Below are 23,368 nucleotides of genomic sequence, written 5' to 3'. Positions count from 1 at the left end.
TGTCTTAATCTGGCTGGATAAAACCGCTTTTAAGAAATTAAATGTACAAAATAATATTCTGACAGAATTATATAACTATATGAACTACCTAAAAAAAAGATATAAAATCGAAAACAATATCTCCGTTTCCGCTCCAATAGACGTACTGAAGGGATATATAACTGACATAGATTTGAGTAAATGGAAACAGGAAGGATACAAAGTTATAGGAGATTTTTTTATGGATAATAACATAAAGACTTTTCAAGAAATTCATGAAGTAAATTTCCTCTTAAAATCTGAGTTTCTAACTTACCAGAAAATAAGAAACATCTTGAAAAATAAACGAATTGAAGAAGATCTCTTTGATAAAATTGTATCAATAAAAGGGAAAGACAAGTTAATATCAAAAATAAATAAAATACTATATGAATATACACCCAGGAATAAACTGAATAAAATCAGTAAATGGGAACAAGAAATAAATAAAGAGTTTAGTGAAGAAGACTGGGCAAAGGCATTTATTTTAACCAAAAAAACAATACACAACATTATTATTTATGAGAATTATATTAAGATTTTACACCGGTGGTACATGGTACCAGCAAAACTCTTTAAATTTCAAACAGGCTCAAGTGATATATGCTGGCGATGTAATACGACCACGGGTACACATTTACATATCTGGTGGGATTGCCCAAAGCTTCAATTAGTGAAAAATAAACTGGACTTAGTATTAGGTAGAATCTATGGAACGAATATCAGACTAACTTCTTACTCATTTATATTTCATTTGGAGCTCATAGATTGACGATACACATTTTAATGGCATCAAAAATATGTTTAGCTAGGAGATGGAAAACAAGTATAATTCCATTATGGAAGGAGATACAAGTACAGATAAATTTCCAAAAAACAATGGAAAAAGCAGTGTATGTTAATATGGGGGAAAAACAGGATTATCATAGAATATGGAATCCTTGGGAGACGGCTTTGGATGACTCAGGGGCGGCCTAGAAGGCGGTCCCCCCTCCCCCCGATATCGCTCAAGAATGGATGAATGTGATGAATGATTGTAAGATTATTTGAGGTGAATTGATGCTACGTCACCACGTATAACTATATAATTTATAATAATAAAAAGAATGAAAATATAAAATGGTTTAACAAATGATGATAGGGTATCTGATATTAAGCATCTCACCATAACAAAACGATATGTATCAAATACCATTATCTGATGTTTAAAAAAGAAAAAGAAAAAAAAAAGATTACCCTCTTTGCCTAGGGAAAACAACCCACTTATTACCTACCTAATTCCTGACCCATATATGGTGAGTGTGCAGTTAATAATAGATTCCCACCCACTTATTCTCCTCTAAGATCCCATAATTATAATTTGGACCCTTATTATGATTTACTTTTACCCTTTAATTCCATGTACAGCAGTTGAAGGTGTAACAATGGGTTTGGGTAATAGACTAACCGATTCTGCTCCATTCCACAGAAACAAACTGATAACATTCTCCAACCTCGGACTAATTTATAATAACTCAGCACTATCAATCCAAGCCAGTTGGAACCATTTTGGGGACAATCTGGTGCTGCTTTTAATTGATACAAATAGGCTCCAATTTGAAGCTCAATTAATTCAGTTCATAAGTGGGTTTTCAGATTTTGGCATCTGGTGAATTATGTGAATATACACTGAAAGTTTGCCTCCAGATTTCTTACGAATTATTTAAAATATCACTCTGACTATGGTCATTTAGTTAATGAAACAGTTTTTTATCTCTTGGTGTTTATTTAATCCTATACTATTTCCTGTATTCTTTATATTTAGACACATATCAGATCACATTTTAAGTCAAGGTAATATAGAAACAGAGAGGTTTTTTTTTTTGTGCATTTAGTTCCATACAAGCTTACTCAGACATGTAAATTATCATCAGTTTGATGCGTTTACAGGCAAGCAGGGCATTAAATGTCACAATTACTGCACATGTTATAGGTAAGATAGACATGTAAACAAATAATGAGCTGCACATTTTTAAGGGTTAAAGTAACAATTAAGAATCACAGGCTAGCCATCTGTGATAAAGTACTAAGAAAATAGGTAAAAATGCTTAAAACTGACAAAACATGTAGATTATAACAGGCAGCCTACACATCAGGTTAGCTAGACAAAAGACAAAGGCTATGAGTGTGAGATTACATGCTAATTATGAGCATGCTAGGCCACTGGGACTGCATTCAGTATCTTTTTGGCATAGCTATATGAGTTAAGAAAAAAAAAAGGAAAATAAAATGAAAAGCAACAGCGGGTGGATCAGCAAATCCCTGTGAGCGGCATAGTTGGCGTGTAGACAGGAATGTTCAGGTGAGTAACTGTGAATCCACAGAAGAGCAGGGCCCTGGCATGTGTGTGAGCGGTCACAGATGGCCCACAGTCTGGTACGCTATTGATGACTGATTCCATTCCACTTCTGGGGTAGTTACTGCAGCCCCGGAGGATTTGGGGCGCTGTATGATATTGCGGGTACCCCCTCCACAGGCGTGAGAGGAGAACCGAGGTATATCACTTTGAGTTCCTCAACCTGAGTGTGCAGTATCGTCAGTTGATCGTCTGGAGCCTGTACGCTGCGGGAAGGTCGGTAATTTCACTTCCAAAGCTTGTGTGTGGAGGTCTTCCGTGAAGCAACACTGGCTTGAGGCACATATTGTCAGGCACTGAGTATTGTGGCTCACTTTCATGCTGTTCTTTCTGCTCAAGCTGCTTCTGTTGGCTGTTGAGCTTCAGCCAGAAATTTGAGAGGATTTCCTCTAGCTGCACCATTGATGGCACCATCAGGCTTTGGGCTGGGGAGGTTAGCTGTGCATCCGCCATCTTGTCACACACTATAAGATAGGCCCCGAGTTTCTGGGATGCCTGTGGGAGCACGCTTCCACCAGTGGTTTAGCGAGAAGTTGCCAGGATATCCCTCACCGGCAGGGGAGGTGGGGGGTTAAAGCGCCCAGTCGCGTCTGCTTGCTCTGACAGTGGCAGTAATAGGGAGATTGGCCACCTCTCCCCTCATTGCCTTTGCAGGTTGGTCGCAGCAGTTAGGTTATTGTGGTGGGAAGCTGTGGTGGGAAGCTGTAAAAGTAGGCACAGTATTTACCTGGTCAACCCCAGTATCACCAATGCTGATTTTCTCATGAAGAACGTTGGTATTTTTTAAAGTTTTTTGGGTTTAGATACAGACCTCCCATAAGGTGCGACCATGCAGTATGGCGGTCAAGCCCTGCGAGTTTTGACTGTTTTACACACTTTTCTCATCACATTAGTTTAGGCTTAGTTAATAATCTCTCCAAATATTTCAAAAATATTTCCTTCATTTTTGAGAAGTAATATAAAGTTTGTAGTTAATATATGACAAGGAAACCTAAACTACCTCAACCACTTTACTATATTTGTTGGAATATATTTCTTTGGTATATCAGAAACCCACTTAGCATAATCAACTTGAAACAAAACCACAACAGTTAGCTTGCATTGTCAAACCTTTTCCTTTAACATTTAGTTTCAATAATAGGATTGTAAATACCAGTGCTGTTGTTGCCTATTGGGATTGCTGAAAAGGCCACTTTCATTCTATCACTGCCTACACGTGGGATAATCATAAATTGACTTGTTATCCTCTAGACTTACTCATTGACCCATATAGAGTGCTCATTTGGCCTTCGCTGTGCATTAAGACAATCCAGCCTTCGGTTATGGCTTAATATAGTTCACTGCACTTGTGCTATAGGGTGTCATGATGTGCAGGTTTCATTAGCCCCAGTTATGGAGAAATACGGGAAATATCAGCTGCAAGGCACTTACTCTGCTTTGTGGCTTTATTTATTTGTATTTGGTAAACTTCTCTAATGACTATTTAAGAGTAGGTACCCTACTAAGAGCACATTAAGTTATGTGTCATTTTTCATGTCCTACAAAAAATAGCCATTTCTGTCATTTATACGTGCCTGTATAGCTACCTATAATCAGTAAAATTCCCTGAGCTGTATAAAAGTTAATTCAGTGCCTGGGATAAGCACATTTTTTTCACGTATATTTACTTCCTTTTTGTATTTAGATTACCATAAGCAAGAGTTAACTGAAACAGTTAACAACACGATTGAGTGTTACAGCAAAACTAATCAGATTGTCTATAGAGATGTCCTGAACGGTTCGCTGGCGAATAGTTCCTGGCGAACATAGCTTGTTCGCGTTCGCCACGGACGGCGAACATATGCGATGTTCGGTCCGCCCCCTATTCGTCATCATTGAGTAAACTTTGACCCTGTACCTCACAGTCAGCAGACACATTCCAGCCAATCAGCAGCAGACCCTCCCTCCCAGACCCTCCCACCTCCTGGACAGCATCCATTTTAGATTCATTCGGAAGCTGCATTCTTTTTTTATTATTATTTTTTTTTTTAGACAGAAGTGTGTTATATTTGAGCATGCTAGGCTGAACGTGGCTAGTTGCACTGAGGGTATGAGTATATAGCAGTACATTGTTGTAAAATATGTCTGTCATGTTTAGGGTGTAGCTTGCATGTTATCAACTGTGTATTTATATCAGCAGCTCCACCACTAGTTATAAATCAAGTGTGAGTCGCCCCATGAGATGAGACTAGTGAATAACATAATACATGAACGGTTAAGGTAAAGGCATGTAAGGAACTACCACAATAAACTCTTTAGGAGGTGAAATAATGACATGTTTAAACGCTTGCTACTTTACGATTAGTTAATGTGCAGAGAGCAGTTCATGTGATCAAAGGCATGGTGTGGAGGATCAGCTATAGTGGGACATGCTTGGCAGGCTGCTGTTTACTGCTTGTGCTCATCCGATCCCTTCTGGGCGCCAGGTGCAGACCCTGGGAGTCCCTGATACCTGGAACAACAAAGGCAAGTCTCTGGCTGAATGCCGGGTTTGCGGCATGAGGTGGTGGAAGCTTGTTTTGTCGGGTGGTTGGATCTGTCCAGGTGGTGCTTCACGTCCGGTGCGGGATTGTGGTGGCTTAAGGTGGAGGCGAGTGCTTGACGTGGGGCAGGCTCTGCATTTCTGTTTGTGCCTCCGGTCCCGTCTTCGACGCCTTTTGCGTTGTGGATTTTAATGGGGACTGCTTCGCTTAGCTGTGGTGGAGCTTGTTGGGGCTGTGGTGGAGCTTGTTGGGGCTTCCTGCTTGTTATTTGCTTCCACAATTGATTAAAGAGTCTGTCCAGCTTAGACTCAATATCCTGCCATGCTTTGCTGGTACCAGGAGGACACGCGGCTGCCGCCATATTGGGAGAGTCGTAGATGAGTATGTCAGCCTGGGCGGCTGTGCTCTGTGCGTCCGTTAGCTCCAGACAGCCTCTCAGGGGTGGACCGGGATAATCCCCACCGGTCTGAGGGGGGTAACGGAGCTCCTGCCAGGAAGTAGCTGCTCCTGGGCATCCCAGGATCGGGAGATCGCCCGCCTCTCCCGCCCGGTGAGAACCAGGCCACACTTGCCACGCGGAGGTAAGTAAGACTCTGTCGAGTTGCTGACCGCTATTAAGCATGTCGGGTCGGTCAGGTAGGAGCAACATTGCTGGGTCATCCCCTTCTGGGGTGAAATTCGCTTGTTGATAGCTGCTTAAATTGAGATATTGAGGGAGCTCACACGAAGTGCGTCTTTCCTCCATGACAGCTAGGCCCCGCCCCCCGGAAGCTGCATTCTTAGTGAGAGGAGGGACAGTGTAGCTGCTGCTGATTTAATAGGGAAATCGATAGCTAGGCTAGTGTATTCAGTGTCCACTACAGTCCTGAAGGACTCAACTGATCTCTGCTGTAAGGACAGCTCCCCAAAAAGCCCTTTTTAGGGCTAGAACATCAGTCTGCTTTTTTTTTTCCTGTTTAATCTAATTGCAGTTGCCTGCCTGCCAGCATGTGTGTCAGGCTCACAGCGTATACTGTGCCCACCTGCCCAGTGCCACCACTCATATCTGGTGTCACAATAGCTTGCATTTAAAAAAAAAAAAAAAAAGCTTTTTTGACTGTAATATAATAGCAGTCAGTTTCCTTCACACGTGTGCGTTTCAGGGCCTGCCAGGGCACAGTGTCACACCAGTGCAACTCATATCTGGTGTAACAGTAGTGTACATTTACAAAAAAAATACAGGGGGCTTGTTGTCACCTTTCGGGGACCCTTGGTGTTGTACGTGGCTGGGTGGAGGAAGAGACCTTCAATGACTTCAGTGAGGACAAGGAACAGGACATGGCTAGCTTGGTATCCAACCTTGTGCAAATGGGGAGTTTGCGGTTGTGCAAATGGACTGTTTGCGGTTGTTTGCGGTGCGTTAAACGGGGAGTTTGGTCTGTCACTGTGAAGCGGGCGTAACCCGTACACTACTTGATCGATACAACATCATACCTGATGTTTTAAAGCACATAATTCCAAACAATTTAGGAATGTTAGGTGATTTATGCCCTTTATGGATTAAAACCAGACTCTGCATCAACTGTGTAATTTTCCATGGGAGTTTTGCCATGGATCCCCCTCCGGCATGCCACAGTCCAGGTGTTAGTCCCATTCAAACAACTTTTCCATCACTATTGTGGCCAGAAAGAGTCCCTGTGGGTTTTAAAATTCGCCTGCCTATTGAAGTCTATGGCGGTTCGCCAGGTTCGCCCGTTCGCGAACATTTGCGGAAATTCGCGTTCGCCATTCGCGAACGGAAAATGTTATGTTCGCGACATCTCTAATTGTCTATTGAATTGTGAATACCGTGCATGATTACCAAGTCTCTGATTTTATCGTGATCGGCACTGGTCCTTGCATATCTTTTTTTTTTTTTCTGCATTTTTAAATTATTATATTAAAGTTGTTGTTGAGTATGGCAGATTTTTTTTAAAATTTATAATCCATCCAATCAATAGTCAATCTAGCAATAGTCAATCTACCAATTGATCCATCTATCAATAGTCACAAATATTTATGCATTGGTAATCTTGCCACCCTCTATTATACATAGTGGGAAAAAGGAGCAATGAGGAAATGGTTTTATTGCCACTTACTGACAAGATTTTTTGGTACCATTTGACCCTGTACTTTGGAGAAGTAGTAGTAAGTAGTAGTAAGTATGACTCTTAGATTAGGAAAGGAACTCCATCTATGTCCTTAAAGGGACACGATACTCACCAGAACAACTACTGCTTATTGAATTTGTTCTGGTGAGTAAAATCATTACCTTCAGGCTTTTTTCTGTAAACACTGTCTTTTCAGAGAAAATGCAGTGTTTACATTACAGCCTAGTGATAACTTTACTGGTCACTCCTTAGATGGCTGTTAGAGATCCTTCCTGGGTCATGGCTGCCTAAAATGCATCCAAATATTCAGTGTCTCCTCCTTCTGCATGCAGACACTGAATTTTACTCATAGAGATTCATTGATTCAATTCATCTCTATGAGGAGATGCTGATTGGCCAGGGCTGTGTTTGAATTGTGCTGGCTCTTCCCCTGATCTGCCTCCTTGTCAGTCTCAGCCAATCCTATGGAGACGCACTGTGATTGGATCAGGCCACTACTTCTGATGATGTCAGCAGACAGCTTGCTATTCTTTTGCAAACAGCATGCAGAGCTACAGCTTCAGGCTTGAATACAATTAAGATTTTGCTATATTTAGGGAGACATGAGGGGCCCAGGGGGGCTAGATCGTGGTTTTAACACTATATAGTTAGGAATACATGTTTGTGTTCCTGACCCTATAGTGTTCCTTTAATATTTAGGGAACTAGGAGGTAGGTAGAAAGACAAATTGCCCTAGGACTTCTGGTTTGCTAGGAATTCTGGAGACACTTTAATTTAAAATATTTTTGTTTGGATATGTGGCTTTGCCCCTCAAAACTTTGCAAACTGTTGCAAAGATGTTACTTTTTGTTTTGCCATTAACATTGTTATTCTTAATGGTCTCCACTGACAGTCTACCGACTGGCAGCTTTTAATAAGCAATACTTAGCACACAGTCAGCTAAAAACTCAACAACTTCTATGGTAAAACTAGCCAAAGTCTGCTAATTTTCTCAATACTTTGCAATTAGTAAATAATAATTGTGTGGGTGGGAATGTGCTGCCCTGAAAAAGTTATCTGAAAAGTCAACAGTACATTTTGAAAAATGCAATTTCAGGCTGGGGCACGTGGGGTGTTTTTCTGGACATGTGCAGATTCTGAGCAGTTATTTTCTCTTCTGCCATGTAATATTTTTGCATGTTAGCTAGTTACAGCTATTTATGGAGGCTCTACTTCGACCAGAACCCTGAGTTTATTACTTAACCAGGAGATTAATAATTGCTTAATTAATTGATGGATCATGGGTGAAAATAGGGGGATATGAATCAAGTCACAAATACTTTAAGGATTCTAGAAACCTTAGACTAAGTTTATTAGATTGTTTTGCACATAAAATAAATTATAGATGAAGACATTACTTAAACAGAAAAACAGAATAAGGAAAAGGGAGAATACAATGAGTTAATATTTCAGTGTAATCAACATTAGATCTAATATACAGAAAGTAACATTTGCGAATTATATAAAATGTGCCTGAGAGTTGTAACTGTCTTTGTTGAAGCCAAAGTTGAGTATCTGTACACAGATGATAAGAGGTTGTTGGCTGCGTCACAATCTGATATGATAAGGACAGACTGAATGTCAAGACCTCAATACAAAAAATAAATACAACTCACGTAAAGTGTGACTAGTTTCATCTCACTTGGTTACTCTGCATGATATTCATGCTTTGCCATCTGGCATTACACCTGACTAGAAAAGGATGAAGCATGACGTTATCTTCAAATAGCATCTAATTTACATAATTAGGACTGAATATTGCAGTGCTTGATGGGGCGGCAATGAAATAAACAAATAGATACTTAACTAATTGTTTAGTTTGAAATTGCACTTGTCAAAACTAAAGATGACAAAGAAAGTCTATCAGGGAAAACAGATCATTAATGTGGCATAGCTGTAAATGGGTTTAATTAGGTTTTTTTATGCATCAAACATGGATTCTTAAAGCTTTCAGCCATTGAAACGGTTTGGTAAGGTCTTCTTAATAATGAGCTATTCATGTAATAATTTCTACATCTAATTTTTAAACAAATGATTGTGATTGCTACATTGTTACCTGATATATGAAATTACATTTTGATAAATTGATTATGACACATTAGATATTGCTAAAGGGGGGATGACCTTGGCTGAAAAACCGAGTGGGGTCCTTGAAAGTCCCAGGTCTGGTTTAAGTACCTTTTAATTGTTGGACTGGAGTCCACTGTGATAACGAGGGAGAAATCAGCCTAAAATTAGAGGTTTACAAAAAAAGGGGCTTCACTCCTACACATTGTTATAATAGTGAAAGCCCTCTATAGATAAAAACCAACATGGCTAACAATATACAAATGATAATGGTATATAATTGCTCCTGACCTACAAGGTCATACTATGATAAATATGTGAAAAAATAGTTATTCAAAGAGATACATACAAAGTGCTTGCCCAAAAATGAACTGAAAAATGTCAAACATTATCCCCAAATGTACCTGACAATGGGGGCCCCTCTGCAGTATATGTCTGAATGAGCTGAATCCAGATAGAGTAGGGGTCCAAAAGATATCCCTGTGCTAAGTAGACAAACTTCAAATGTACAAGGAATATTTGGTTGCGTCAATCCTCTGCCGCTCCACCTGCAACTACCGACGAGTAGTCAGGCTTGTAGAGACACGTGAGGAGTGAATGGATCAGCCAGTAGCTTCAAAAAGGCCACAGTTTCCTTAAAGGTGAAGAGCACAACAGGTGGATTTCTATCAGTCAGAATACATGCTTGTATTATATAGCAACATTTAGGAGTGAAGCCCCCTTTTTTTGTAAACCTCTAATTTTAGGCTGCTGCATGCTGCTTCACTTTATCTGATACTGTAGCAAGCCTGTTTGGGATGTTTATGTAATTTACTCTGTGGACAGAAACATATGAGGTATTGATAAACTATCTTATTGTGATACATTTAGTATGCGTTTTAGAAGTATATCAGTTGTTATTAGACTTATGTTCATTGTCGGAAGCTGATTCCTGAGCTGATATTTGATATAAAGTTTGTTTTAACCAAATCAGGTGTATTCTTATATTTATATTTATTTACATTTGTGGAGCGCACATAAAGCATTTTAGGTTTGACTGTCAGATGATAAGTCACTCTTTACATGTATGTTGCTGCCCATAATCTATAGACTTTGGATTACCCTTTCATTTTAATTTGAAGTCTTACTTTTTAAGGAAAATAAGAAAAACAAAAAGGGAAATGTTTTATTTTCTAGCAGTATGGTTATCGCTGGCTTACAGGAGTGGGCAATATCTGCTCCTATATTGGATTGCGGCTGGTTCTGGTCTCTGGAGATGCTGTCACGTTTCCACTCCACATTTGTGTGTGTGTTGTTGGTGGTGGGGTGTTTGGGTCAACAGCCTTCACCACCACACAAGTTTCCTTCAATTTTTGAAGGACAGCAGTGGACTTTTGTTTATTCTTTCGCTTTGCCCACTGTAGAGGGGAAGTCTCATTTCATTACTTTCTTGCTATCTTCCTCTTTCCTTCGTGTTCTCTATTCTGGTGTTCTTGGCTTTCCCTGATGCCCCTCACTCTGTAATGGCTGTTTGAGTGTGATTGGAAGACCCATTTTCCTCTCACCTAGGGGTGTGGGTCTGGTTTTCTGCCTGCGGATTGCTGGATGGCGCTTAACCCTGAGAGTAGGGATTACACCTACTAATTGGCTTTACATGATTGTTATTCTCAAATCGACTATTTATTCATACAACAAAAAAGCCTTACTCATCTGACACAGTCAGATACTGACTCGTCAACATTGTCTGACCATTGGATGATATTGGATGATATTGGACTCCCCCTTAACTAAACCAGCGAAGTGGACATGAAGGCTGAATGAGTCATTGTTGCTTGACCAGAGTGTTAGGGAACAGGTGGCTAAAGCCTTGGATCTTTATTTTATGCCACTAAGGAAATTTTGTCCATTACGGTACAGGAGGCTTACAAGAGTGTCATTAGGGAATGTATAGGGGGGATTGCTACAAAGAAAAAGAAGGATGCAGCACAACAGCTAACCACTCTTTATAATCTCATAGCTTCCCTAGAATCTTAACACATAAGATCACAAGTGAAAAAGGTCTATAGAAAATTGTTGGAAGCCAGGAGTCAATTGACAGACCTTTTAAAGTCTATACACTTTTAGAGTGCTACATCACTCTAAGGGTTTTTTCTACACCCATACCAATAAAGGGGGGAAGTTGCTAGCCCACCTCCTGCAGTGCACACACAGGTACAGAAAGTTAAGCTGGCTTCAGGGGGAACAACGCTTTCCCACAAGCTATCGCTAAGGAATTAAGATCCTATTATTCCTTGTTGTATAACATTTTAGTGGAACGCCATTTAGGCTCAAGAGCAGAACTCGACTATCATATTGCACGATAGACAGAGTATGCACAAGCTTCAGTCCCCAGTAAAGTTGCTGATTTGCTTGACTCACTAATTAGTGAGGAGGAGATTTAGGGGGCTATCAAGACTTCTAAAACAGGCAGGGCCCCTGACCTAGACGGATTTTTACTTGTTACTATAAAACATTCCAAGAAATCTTGATGGCTAGACTGCTGAAGGCACTCAATGTAGTCCCAGATGACAGAGTTTTTAATACAGAATCTCTAGCGGCCACGGACCCAGTTGATCTGTATCAACGCAATTTTGTCACCCTGCTGCAGAAGATACAAACTGATCTCAAGCAGTGCTCTTATCCACACATCTCTTGGCATGGCCGTGTCGCAGTCCTCAAAATGAATATCCTGCTAAGATTGTTCTATATTTTCCAGATAGTTCCTCTGTATCTGCCTAGAGAATTTATTGCCTCTCTGAAATCCGCAGTGATACGAAATGTATGGTGAAGGGAGAGATTCCATTTGAGACATGACCTGCTTTGTCTGCCTAGAAATTGGGGGATTAGTTCTCCCAGATTTTAAGAAATACCATCAGAAAGCAGCTTTGACTGGCATCCCATCTCACAAACAATGTGTGCTGTTGATCAAGAATGGTACCCGAACTTCAGTGGTGTGAAGGTGGAGATCGGAAGTACTTCTGTAAACCAAATCCTGAGGATGTGGCGAGTGGAGGACTATCTATTCCCCATGCTAAATCCACTAATACTGTTGACACTTGACTGGAGTCTAGGGGTGCAAATTACCCCTTGAAGCTTGGTCTTTTCTGGGAGGGGATGGTTTAATACCATTTCATAGGGTATTGCACAGGGACGGCTGGTGGGATATTCATGATCTATTAGATGGGGAGGAACCTACACTCTTAATAAAATTTTGCCATACGAAGTTACAGCATTACTACTCATGGCTGACCAATGGGGAATAATATACATCGGGACATGACCTGGTTGGAGAGCTAGTGTGAGGAGGGTAGCATGATAGACATGCTTTACCAGCATTTGCTAGTGGGAGGTAGAGAGTCCAAAAGTACTTTTAAAAGGTGCTGGGAGAATTCTAGGCAAGACATTTACGGATGCCCAATGGGAAAAAGTTTTGTATGTCACAACATAAGAGTTCCGTTAGCTCTAGATACCAGGAGGTTAACAAAAATCTCCTCTCAACGTGGAATTGGACCCTGGTGCATCTCCACATGATCTTCCTTGAGGTCTCTCCCCTTTGTTGGAGATGTGGTGAGGACATGCTTGCACACATTTGGTAGAGCTTCCCCTTGATTACACCATTTTGAGAAAGGGTTAAAGCAACACTTGCTGACATTTTTTGGGAAGTACTTTTTAAATTCTATCGTGCATCAGTAATAAGATATGCCTTGCCTTCAGTTAAATTTGTCATCACTGTATTTTTCACTTGATTGCTGAAGACCATCTTAGTATCTAGGTAGGGTTGGGGAATCTACAGTTGAAGCACACACTGATACCTGATGTGCCATCCAGTTTAGCACCAGGATTTAAACCCCTGCCATGCATGCTTTCCTTATCAAATCCAAATGCCTATTTAACATTTTTTAATGATATCATCTGTGCTGTTGCTCTCCCCCTCCCCCCACCACCCTGTCTGCCTCAAACTTTGCAACTCACTTCACTGAAAATATTTCTACAGTCAGGGAAGAGATATCTAACCTCTCTCCCTCCCCTTCCAATACATCACCCAACCCCACTCACTCCACTATTCTATGCTCATTCGCACCTACTACAACGGAAGAGGTTTCTGCTCTGCTCCGGTCCTTCCACCCCACCACCTGTTCCCTTGGTCCTATTCCCTCATATCTCATCTGCACTCGGTCTCCCTCTTTTGCTCTTCCTCTCACACACATTTTCAATCTCTCCCTTTCCTCTGGCACATTTCCCATCATCTTCACCCTTCAAGCATGCAGCTATAATGCTGATTCTGAAAAAACCCAACCTCGACCCCAAATTCCCATCCAACTACCTCCCTATATCGCTACTGCCATTTGCCTCCAAGATCCTTGAGAGAGTTGTGTATGTGAGATTGACAGACTTCCTCGAATCCCACTCTCTGCTTGACCCGCTTTAGTGTGGATTCCGTGCTCGTCACTCTATTGAAACAGCTGTGACCAAAGTATCCAACTATTTAATCGCCTCTAAATCTCACGGCCATTAGTCTATCCTAATTCTCCTTGATCTTTCTTCTGCCTTTGACACTGTTGATCATCAACAGCTTCTTCTCATTCTCCTTAATCTTGGTCTATGAGATACTGCTCTCTCCTGGTGCTCCTTCTACCTCTCCAAGTGCTATTTTAGTGTTTTTTTTTCTCTGGCTCTGCCTCTTCTCCCCAACCCCTTTCTGTTGCCATTCCCCAAGGTTCTGTCCTTGGTCCCCTATTGTTCTCAGTCTACACTGCCTCCCTTAGTAAACTCATCATCTCCTTTGTCTTCCATTATCATTTATATGCAGATGACACACAAATCTACCTGTCCTCTCCTGATCTCTCTCCACCCATCTTGACTCGTGTCTCTGACTGCCTCTTCCCGATTTCCAACTGGATGGCTGCTCACTTCCTTAATCTTAACCTGTCCAAAACAGAACTTCTGGTCTTTCCTCCCTCAAGTTTTGCAACTCCCGTCTCTGTTTCAGTCCAAGCTTGCTGCCTAGGTGTTCTCTTTGACTCCGACCTCTGCTTCACCCCTCATGTCCCATAGATCGCCAAATCCTGCCACTTCCATCTCAAAAACATAGCTCCATCCACCCCTACTTCACACCAGACGCAGCTAACAGTCCATGCCATCGTTCTTTCTCACCTTGACTACTGCAATCCCCTTCTCAGTGGTCTTGCATGTTTCCAGACTGCACCGCTGGAATCCAAAATGCAGCAGTGAGGCTCATTTTCCTGTCAGCCCTCACCTCCCATGCCTCCCCTCACTGTCAATCCCTACATTGACTTCCAGTTAGATATAGGGCTCAATATAAGATTCTGGTGCTTGCTTACAAGTCCCTACATAATGCTGCTCCAACCTACCTATCCTCCCTAATACACAAGTATGTTCCGTTGAGGCCCCTGCGCTCTGCCGAAGAACTACGTCTATCCTCTGTCCATACTCCCACATCTGATGCTCGCTTCCAAGACTTCTCCAGGGCTGCACCTTTACTGTGGAACTCCCTTCCCTTCTCCTTTATCCAGTCTCCACTCTTTCAAAAAAATCTTTGAAAACACACTTCTTCAGGAAAGCATATCATTTAAATTGTTAGCGGGTTTTCATTCACCCCCTCCTCACCATGACTCCTCTCATGCAACTGTCAAAAATAACCTAAGTTCTCAGTGAATACTTTTCTAGCAACCTATTTCATTGCCCCTACATATACCCTTTGTGTCATTATACCCTCCCTCTAGCATGTAAGCTCATTGAGTAGGGCCCTCAACCCCTCTGTTCCTGTGTTTCAATTTGTCTGGTTACAATTACATGAGTGTTAGTACACCCATTGTACAGTGCTATGGAATCTGCTGGCGCTATATAAATTAGAAAATAATAAAAATAATTATCCATCAAGGGTGGAGTTATGGTACGATAAAGAGAGCTTGTGGATGTACCATGTACTTTGTTTTGTTGTTACCCATCTACTTAATGTCTAATAGATAAGTCATTATGATACTGTTCAGCAGGGGCGGACTGACCGGTCGGGCACTTCGGACATGGTCCGAGGGCCCGGCCGGGAGGGGGGCCCGCCATCAGGGGGCCCGGCCGCCCCTTTAAATGCTGCAGCCGCCTGAGCGCTCTCTTAAGAGCGCTCAGGCGGCTGCAGCTTCTCACCTCCCCTCCCCGTAGCGTGGCCGAGCTGCTCTGCGTCCGCGGTGTCGGCCGGAGTTATAGGAAGGTGCACACACACTGAGTGTGCACCTTCCTGTCAGTCCGGCCGGGTACAGGAAACAGAAACTCCTGTTCCGCGCGGAACAGGAGTTTCTGTTTCCTGTACCCGGCCGGACTGACAGGAAGGTGCACACTCAGTGTGTGTGCACCTTCCTATCAATCCGGTCGGCACCGCGGACGCGGAGCCTCTCGGCCACGCTACGGGGAGGGGGTAAAAAGAGAGAGGGAGAGAGGGAGGGAGGGAGGGAGGGGGGGGGAGTTAAAAGAGAGAGGGAGGGGGGGTTAAAAGAGAGAGGGAGGGGGGGTTAAAAGAGGGAGGGGGGGGTTAAAAGAGGGAGGGGGGGGGTTAAAAGAGAGAGGGAGGGGGGGTTAAAAGAGAGAGGGAGGGGGGGTTTAAAGAGAGAGGGAGGGGGGTAAAAAGAGAGAGGGAGGGGGTTAAAAGAGAGAGGGAGAGGGGTTAAAAGAGAGAGGGAGGGGGGTTCAAAGAGAGAGGGGGGGTTAAAAGAGAGAGGGAGGGGGGTTAAAAGAGAGAGGGAGGGGGGGTTAAAAGAGAGAGGGAGGGGGGGGTTAAAAGAGAAAGGGAGGGGGGTAAAAAGAGAGAGGGAGGGGGGTTAAAAGAGAGAGGGAGGGGGGGTTAAAAGAGAGAGGGAGGGTGGGTAAAAAGAGAGAGGGAGGAGGGTAAAAAGAGAGAGGGAGGGGGGTTAAAAGAGAGAGGGAGGGAGGGTTAAGAGAGGGGGGGGTTGTTAAAAGAGATGGGTTAAAAGAGAGAGGGAGGGGGGTTTAAAAGAGGGAGGGGGGTTAAAAGAGAGAGGGAGGGGGGGTTAAAAGAGGGAGGGGGGGTTAAAAGAGAGAGGAGGGGTTAAAAGAGAGAGGGAGGGGAGGTTAAAAGAGAGAGGGGAGGTTAAAAGAGAGAGGGGGGTTAAAAAAGAGAGGGAGGGGGGTAAAAAGAGAGAGGGAGGTGGGTAAAAAGAGAGAGGGAGGGGGGTAAAAAGAGAGAGGGAGGGGGTAAGAAGAGAGAGGGAGGGGGTAAGAAGAGAGGGGGGTAAGAAGAGGGAGGGGGTAAGAAGAGGGAGGGGGTAAGAAGAGAGAGAGGGGGTAAGAAGGGAGGGGGGAGTAAGAAGAGGGGGAGGGGGAGTAAAAGAGGAAGGGGGAGTAAGAAGAGGGGGAGGGGAGAGTAAGAAGAGGGGGGAGGGAGTAAGAAGAGGGGAGATTAAGAAGAGAGGGGGGGAGTAAAGGGGGTAAGAAGAGGGGAGGGGGGAGTAAAAAGAGGAAGGGGGAGTAAGAAGAGGGGGGAGGGGGTAAGAAGAGGGGGGAGTAAGAAGAGGGAGGAGTAAGAAGAGGGAGGAGTAAGAAGAGGGGGAGGGGGAGTAAGAAGATGGGGAGAGTAAGAAGGGGGAGTAAGGAGAGGGGGAGGGGGGAGTAAGAAGAGGGGAGAGTAAGAATGGGGGTAAGAAGGGGGTAAGAAGAGGGGGAGGGGGGGTAAGAAGAGGGGGAGGGGGGAGTAAGAGGAGGGCAATTGCCCCCTCCCCTGTCCGCAGGCACCGTGCGGGCAGCCGGCAGGGGAGGGAGGAAGAGAGGACCCGGGAGCTCAGCCTGCAGCTCCTCTGGGTCCTTCTTGCGCGAGCACAGATCATTGCCGCGGTTACCACGGCAACGTTACGGCTCTTGCAAGAGTAAACTCTAGCCCTGGAGCTACGGGCTAGAGTTCACTCTCAACACTGTGACCACCAGGTATTCCTGGTGGTCGCAGTGGTGAGAGTGAACTTTAGCCCCATAAACACACTGCCCCCACACCATACACATTCACACACTGCCCCCCATACACACACACTGCCCCCACACACACCATACACACACACTGCCCCCACACACACCATACACATTTACACACATTGCCTCACACACACACACATACACTGCCCACCCATACACACACAGCCCCCCATACTAACATTGCCACACACATACACAGCCCCCTCGTACACACATTGCCCCACACACCCTACACATTCACACACTACACCCCCTCACACACACTGAACCTTTCACACAGACTGCACCCCTTACACATTGCACCACTGCTCCTATACCCTACTACAGCCTCATATCCCAGCAGACCCCAGGTAAGTTGTCAAACTGTTCTTAAACGGTTTGACTACTTACTCTGGGAGGGGGGCCCGGCCCTCCTGGCACCATAACGACTACACAGAGTAGTAGTGGTTATTGTGCATGGATTATTTCTTTAAATAATCTACGAGTGCCCCAGTAGCCAGCAAGCCAGCCAACCCACAGGCCAGCCAGCCCACAGGCTGGCCAGTAGACAGCCAGCCAGCCTACAGGCCACCAGTTAGGCTTAAAGCCAGCAACCCCACAGCCTGCCAACCGCAGCCAGCAAGCCACAGCCTGCCAGCCAGCAAGCCACAGCCTGCCAGCCGCAGCCAGCAAGCCCACAGCCTGCCAGCCGCAGCCAGCAAGCCCACAGCCTGCCGGCAGTAGCCAGTAAGCCCACAGCCTGCCAGCAAGCCCACAGCCTGCCAGCCGCAGCCAGTAAGCCCACAGCCTTCCAGCAAGCCCACAGCCTGCCAGCCGCAGCCAGCAAGCCCACAGCCTGCTGGCAGTAGCCAGCAAGCCCACAGCCTGCCGGCAGTAGCCAGTAAGCCCACAGCCTGCCAGCAAGCCCACAGCCTGCCAGCCGCAGCCAGTAAGCCCACAGCCTTCCAGCAAGCCCACAGACTGCCAGCCAGCAACAGTAATTAAGGTAAGAGGAGCCAACTTGGCCTAGGTATCAGCTATGTTGTGTTGCTGTATTGTGAATAGGAACCAGAGTGTTGGAGAGACCCCCCTCCAGGCCCCATAAGACTCCATTGTAGTCTCTAATGGGACCTGGAGGAAATTCTTTCTAACACACTCTCTAAAGGACACTGAGATAGCCTCTGCTAGAATGCTCCCCCCCCTCCATGGCCCATTAGCCCTCAATTGTAGTCTCTACTGGGGCCTGGAGGCGACTGTTTCCAGCAGGGACACTGAGATGGCCTCTGTCAGAAAGACCCCCTTCCAAGCCTGTTAGACTCCATTGTAGTCTCTAATAGGGCCTGGAGGGGATTCTTTCTAACACACTCTCTAAAGGACACTGAGATAGCCTCTGCTAGAAAGACCCCCCTCCATGGCCCATTAGCCCTCAATTGTAGTCTCTACTGGGGCCTTGAAGGGATTATTGCACTTTTGTTCCTTGTGTCTAAAGATTGTGTAGGGTGTGGCTGGAGGCGGTGCATGGAGGTGGGACATGGGTGGCGCTTGCTGCGGAGTATGGGTGGGGCCTGTAAGGGGGCCCTTGATTTATTTTGCCCGGGGGCCCTGAGGGTTCTCAGTCCGCCCCTGCTGTTCAGTATTGTATTTCTCTTGTATTTTCTTTGTATCTCTGTTACTAGGGATGTGCATGTTCCACTGTATTTCTATCTTGCATCATTCTCATCAATTGCAAATTTTAAATTTAATAATTTTTTAGCTCAAGCACCAGCTTTGAAAAAAATTAGCAATTTCAAAGACAATTCGCTTCAATTCCTAGTTTAATGAATAAACTGAAGTAAACATTGCTTTAAAACATCATCACAGGAATCCATGGAAACTAAATAATTGCAGGATACAGGTGAAAAGTAAAACGTCATAATTTGCTCAACCCTAACAGTGATATTTATTATATGGGGATGACGATGTCTGAATATATGTGTTTATATATATATACACATATATATAAAATATATAAACACAACACTTTTGTTTTTGTCACCATTTTTCATGAGCTGAACTCAAAGGCCTATTTCTCTAATATTGTTCACAAATCTGTCTAAATCTGTGTTAGTGAGCACGGCTCCTTTGCTGAGATAATCCATCCACCTCACAGGTGTGGCATATCAAGATGCTGATTAGACAGCATGATTATCGCACAGGTGTGCTGGACACAATAAATGGCCACTCTATGTGGAGGTCCTGGGCTGGTGTGGTTACAAGTGGTCTGTGGTTGTGAGGCTGGTTGGATGTACTGCAAAATTCTCTGAAATGACTTTGGAGACAGCTTATGGTAAAAAAAAATACATTCAATTCACGGGCAACAGCTCTGGTGGACATTCCTGCAGTCAGCATACCAATTGCATGCTCCCTCAAAACATCTGTGGCATTGTGCTGTGTGACCTTTTATTGTGTCCAGCACACCTTAGCGATAATCATGCTGTCTAATCAGCATCTCGATAATCCACACCTGTGAGGTGGATTGATTATCTCTGCAAAGGAGAAGTGCTCGCTAACACAGATTTAGACAGATTTGTGAACAATATTTGAGAGAAATAGGCCTATTGTGTACATAGAAAAAGTCTTAGATCTTTGAGTTCAGCTCATGAAAAATGGTGGAAAAACAAAAGTGTTGAGTTTATAATTTTGTTCAGTGTATATATAAATAGTCATCACCAGATATATATAGGTCCACCAGATATACATAGGCACTTTCATATGCTTACAAAAAGCATATCAAAATGTGCTATAAACACCTTGGTTCTAGACAGCCTCGGAATTCCTGTAGAATCTGCTATCTTAAACAAGAACAAGTCCTCCTATCTTGTAATAGCAAGAGGTTTCAGTATTAGCATTAGATGCAGACTCTTACTCTCAAGATCTCTTCTGAAGATTGTTAGGTGCCAACAAATAAAGCACCAGTGGATAAATTGACGGAATTTAAACTGCACTTGGGACTTCCTCTAAGAAGTAAATGCTTCTCTTCTTCTTTCAAAGACATGCCACTAATTAAAGTCATCACCATCTGGAAGGGTGCTGAATGCTGCATCCATATGGCGCATATACTTAATCTAGGTCTACAAATTTCTAAGTGGAAACTTTACATTTAGGCCACATACAGAGTGCTAAATTGGCTCCACACAGAGTGCTAAATGATAGAGTTTTATAAAAATGCATGCACGAGATATTTTGACACAGTCATGTTGATGGCTTTTTCTTTAGAACACCTTATTAATTCTTCTGTCAGTTGAATATTGATAAGTTTATGCAATCATCCAAAGAAGGGGGAAGTTAGGCTGGTTTAATAATCTCATTATGTCAATCATTTTTTTTCTGTTTAAAATAAGTATCTTTGTTAATAATTTCATAAGAAAAGCTTTTTAATGGAAATAAATAGCGTTGTATAACTGAATTGGGAATGTACACATGAAAGGAGTACATAAGCACAAACTGAGAGGAGACTTTTCATAAAATGCCTGTTTAAAGAGACACTATAATCACCAAAACAAGTTTAGCTTAATAAAGCAGTTTCTCAATGCTCATTTCTCTTCCATTTAGGAATTAATTGTATTTGTTTATGTAGCCCTAGTTACATCTCTCTGCATGTGACTTACACAGCCTTCCTAACATTTCCTGTAAAGAGTCATCTAATGTCTATACTTCCTTGATGGCAAATTCTGTTTAATTTAGAATTTCCTTTTTCCTACTCTGTTAATAGCTTGCTAGACCTTGCAGGAGCCTCCCATATATAATTAAAGTTCAAATTACAGAGCAGTAGATAACAACGTCTACAGTTAGTTAACATTTGATTGACATTTTTTTTTTCTTACAGGGTGTGTGAGTCACAGCCAGGGGAGGTGTAGCTAAAGCTGCATGGACAGAAACAAAAGTGATTTAACACCCAAATGGCAGGAGTTAGCAGTGTGGCTTCAGATGCATGATCTATACAGAAATATTGCTTAATTAAACTAAAGTTGTTTTGGTTACTATAGAGTCCCTTTAATTCTACCAGAATCAAAAGTGTTCAAATGAAAATATACAAATCATCGACTAATTTATGCATACATTCTTGTGCTTAATTCCTGAAAAAACGCAAAGCGGGAGAATTTTAATGAACATTTACTAAAAATTACAATAGCATTGCCACCAGTTCTGCAGAATAGCAGCATATTTAAAAGATAGCTGGAATTCAAACAACAAAGTACTTAGAGCTCCCCCAAAATATGTAAATTTTTCTAAAATGCCAACAGGCTGCTTTTATGTACCGGAGAAAATGTCTGTAATCTACAGACTAGACATTTCTTTCAAGTATTGCTGGACAATAAACATGAATGAATGCATATTGCAAATGTAAGGAAATGGTTCAACTGCATAAAAGGAATAATGAGTGAATTCTTCATTTCAATGGATAATATACTTTTTAACTTAATTGCTCAGAGCAATTGTTTGAGTCATGCACTTTTCAAATCACACGTACAGAAATAAATCCTAGAGAAACCAATTGCATTTAATTTTGTCCTACAGCTGAAGTGAACAAGTACTACTTAATCTGGATAGCAAGTTACCCCAGTAGCACAAGATTATAAGAATATATGATATGACAGTTTTATAATGAACAATTTCTTCAAGTCATTTTGCTATCTAATGTCAGTATTCCTAAACCTGATGTAGTTTGAATGTATAGTGCATTTCAGAGTTATATAGGTATGGAATCATATCAAAATACTTTACGCGATCAATGGCCGCTCATGGGGATAATTGGGATATAGTCCGTTTCTCATTTCTCGTTGTGATGATAATTCACACAGAGGTTTAATACTGTTCAGGAAAAATCAGTAGTGGAAAATGACTGAAGAATTTGAATAATTTTTCGACTCGGGCAACAGTGTTGCAAAAATTTGCAATTCTTCAGGCAATTCTCTTCAGTACCTAGTTTGGTGAATAAACTGCAGTGATAATCTGGGTGAACATTGCTGTAAAGAATCACAGGAATCCATGGAAATTAAATAATCATAGGATACAGGTAAAAATTAAAATATGATCATTTGCTTAACCCTTGTCAATAACAATAATATTCATTAATCGGTAAAAACAATGTAGAGGGTCAAGGGGAAAATTTCCATCTCAATAAAAACTATAGGCATGGATTTACCCTACCCTAATGTAAAAGACAAAATCCACCCTATTTACTGTACACCAATGTTTTGAGGGCAGAGAAAGAGAATGAAAAAGAGTGTATGTATGTGTGTGTGTGTGTGTGTGTGTGGTTGAGGTGATATCCAGAAAGCTACCCATGTATTTTTAACTGTCTTATGACAATGTGACATATTTAGTTAAGTATGTTGAAAAAAAGTAATATATCTAACTGTATGTCTGAAAATATGTTCAGTATGTATAAAGACAAAAACTTAAAGGTTATAAGTTCTTCCAGTAAGGTGTATTGTCATCGTTATGTGCCAGCTTTGAATCATGTTGTTTGGCCTTTGCCTTTGACATTTTCCTTTCCGACTAATCTTCAGAATCCATATTGCTGTTGTAAAAGTGAGAAATATGTGCTTCCTGAACCCTTTCCTTCCTTCCTATACCAAGTGTCCTTATCTACTACTAGTGTATTGTAATCAGCAGATGATTCGGTTAACAGCTGTCAATGTATTATTCCCTTATTTTTTTTTATTTCAATAAGATTCTGTGTATTAGTTACACTTGTGCATTTGGTTTCCCCAAAATTGGAATTTGTATGGATTTTGGGCTATCGACGACTTGCCTGAAATTCCAAACTCCAAAACGGAATACGGACAAATAATGAAACAAATGAAATGGACAATGGACAAAACCATTTAGTTTGTTTTGTCATTTTGAGTTTCGTCCATTGTGCCACAAAAAATTATGATGGAAAAAATATCATTAAAGTTTAGGTTGCCTAAACCATAATACATTTTATATTCACAGATTAAGTTAGAAGTAACCAACAGTGGGGAAAAAGGGGGAGCAATAAAAAAAAAATACATTTATAAATGTATATGTTGTATAGTTAATAAATATATAAATATAGGTTACTGATCCTCCTCTTTTTCTTTCTTAGATTACTTACTCCCATGCTCTCTTGATCTATGAACCAAATGGGGAGGAAAAGTGTACTGCAAAATGTACACATGACATTTATATTTTGCAATACA

This window comes from Pelobates fuscus, chromosome 9, assembly GCF_036172605.1.
Source record: "Pelobates fuscus isolate aPelFus1 chromosome 9, aPelFus1.pri, whole genome shotgun sequence".
Taxonomy (NCBI): Eukaryota; Metazoa; Chordata; class Amphibia; order Anura; family Pelobatidae; genus Pelobates; species Pelobates fuscus.
Note: the sequence above shows the minus strand (reverse complement) of the source record.